The sequence below is a fragment of the Nicotiana attenuata genome, unplaced genomic scaffold (assembly GCF_001879085.1).
Source record: "Nicotiana attenuata strain UT unplaced genomic scaffold, NIATTr2, whole genome shotgun sequence".
NCBI classification, from domain to species: Eukaryota; Viridiplantae; Streptophyta; class Magnoliopsida; order Solanales; family Solanaceae; genus Nicotiana; species Nicotiana attenuata.
Window position 1 is genome coordinate 328,371 of NW_017670535.1, and position 2,910 is coordinate 331,280.

A 2,910-nucleotide genomic window follows, 5' to 3' on the forward strand; every position below is an offset into this window, starting at 1 on the left:
GAATTGGACACGAAGTAGCTAGATTACTACATCTCACACAACCAATACCATTATTGCGTTTGCTTTGTTTTCTATACCTGCTGGAAACAAACTAAACTACAATACACTGCACTACATTCACAAGTCAAACCAAATTTAAACTGATGACTATTTATTTCACATGTTCATGAGAATAAAATTAAAAGTTCAAAATTAAAACAGTCCAGTATCAGTCCATTACACCACATGAAATATCTAATAAACTAATGTTTGAAACATCAAGATCAACCAAAAGCAGAAGAAGCTCAGAGATCGACTTCAAATAGCAGATTTATTTCATTTCGTAGACTCGAGGGCTAAGCACATGTACCTGGAAAAAGGAACAAAGGCAGGTATTGAGAACCAGTGAAGTAAGGCAACGACAACAGGAGTTACACACAAGCAACAACCACACAAACTTCGAACCAGAAATGAATCAGCAGTCCCAAAAGTTCAAAATCAAACGGAATCTAGCAGATCCATTTTAACACAGCAGCAAACCAAATAGAAATGAACACCAGTGCGTAGACAACCAAAGAAACACCCAAACTAAGTCAAATCTGAACTTAAAACCCTTATGAAACTTCACTGGTGCATAGCCTAGCCAAATTCTCACTTAATTTGATTCAATTGTACTTGAAATGAGTCTCTACACTTCAACAAGCAGCAATAGTAACTACAGAATGTGAATTGATGAATAAAAACTGAAATCAGTCTCTAATTTCAATGGAACAGTAGCATGTTTGGTTTTTCTGTTTTCTGATTTTTTTTTTTTTTTGTATTTTTGTATATTTGAGTTTCAAATGCTAATCTGAAGACTAAAATGGCTTTTGGAGAGAAATTTGGTGGCTGGGAACTCTGGGAATTTCAGGGGTGTCAAAAAACTTGTTAAACAAGGCAATGGGTGTGCCTTTTATAGGCAAAGCCTAAGGCTTCCTTCAGATTTTTTTTGTTTTCTTTTAGTCCCTCTCATTTTCAGCTTTTAGTCCCTTATTTTTAAACTTGTTACCCAAGTAACAACACCTATTTTATTGAAAACTATACTAAAGTCTATTATAGAAAGTCCTATACCCATTACAATTCCAATACTATCCCTTCCCTACTTTTAAAATTACTATTCCTAATAAAACTACCCTTTTCTATGCCTAAATTACCCTTTTATTTATTCTGAAATTACTAGCCTCCATTAACTACTCTAAACTTTCTAATTGACCCTGGTCCAAATAACTATTTCTGCAAATTAACCAACCACCAATCCAATCGCGAATCCTAAATTCAAATGACTACTGATTTTTGGATTAACAACTACTAATAACAAATCAGAGTAAAACAGTGCTCACATAGTATTGATTAAAACTGTAAGCAAGTAAATTCGACACACACAGCTAATAGAACAACTTATTCATACAGCCTGGAGAAGATTTAAGCAACTTAAAACCTAAACTAAATCCTAAGCATGATTAATCCTAATCCTAAAGAACTCAGTCACAACTAAATTGACAAACGACCCAATCCTTATTATTAATTAAAAGACAATGAAGAATAACAAATAAGAATAGGCTAATCTATTTGACCACTGGTTCAACCGAAAAATGAGGAGAAATAATCTCAAACCCTAAATTGATTGCTCAAGAGGAAGTATCAATTAAGAGGAAAAGACTAACGAAGGAGAACGAGGAAAACTTACTTAGCTTGAGCACTTGACTGACTATGGGGTGAACTTCGACTGGTCATTTGTTTGAATCCTCTGGGATTCTTGACGCGTAACATCCCTAATCGTGTGTTTTCCAAAATAACACACATGATTAGGGAAGTTATGGTCGAAAATCCCCAAGATTTTCTAATTTAGGGTTCTGCCGGATTTTGATCGGATATTTGGGCAATTCTGGCCATATTTGAGACACGTGGCTATGGGGGTTGGATAGAGGAGGTCAAGGCGGTCCCTTGGTGTTAATTTGGGACCGTTTGGCATAACCGGCGACTTGGCCGGAAAACTTCGAACGGATATTCGACGAGTTCTGGTAAGATTTGGGGGTAACGGACAGTGGATTTGGGTAAAGAAGGAGAAGGGGAGTCTGGGGTGTAATTTTGGGGTTGATCGGAGCATCGCCGCCGGCGGCGACGATTTCCGGCCGGCGGCGGACGGTGGGGGAAGGCGGAGACACGATGGGGTATTGGCCGGCGTTACAGGGGTGGTCTGAGATGGTGAATGAGGGGTAGGGGGGGCTGGTTCGGACACTAATATATTAAAATTAACCCACTTCCCAGCCGTTGGATCAAAGATCCTCGACGGTCAGGATTAATTTTAACAAAACGACGTCGTTTTGAAGGGGACGGGGTCTGGACCGGGTTGGGGGTGGACTGGGCTGGAACTGGGGGCGGGTTTGAGGACTAAAACTTGGGCCAACGGATTGATATTGGACTTGGGGTGAATTTGGCCCAAATTTGGGTCTTTTATTAAGGTGACTCAATTTTCTTTTGATTTTGTTTTCTTTCCCTTTTCAAATTAAATCTTAAAAGTCTAAATTAATTCTAAAATTAAATTAACCTACCCAATCTATTTAATAATTGGCACAATTAATTAAATATCAAATTTAAAGGAAATCTAACCAAAATCACAGCTAAGAATTTAAACAAAGCAAAAATAACTCATTTTTTGTGATTTTTTTATTTTTTGTGAAATCCTAATTACTAATTAATCTAAACTGTATAAGATTAAATCCTAAATGTAAATGCAATGCGAATTTTTGTATTTTTTATGAATTTGTGTTAAATTAAAACTGCAAATAAACACGAAAATTATGCAATTAATTCCTACAAATTAAACAATAAAATAAAAAATACCTAAGTACTAAGGAATACTGTAGGAGTAATTCATGCGAGGCAAAAATC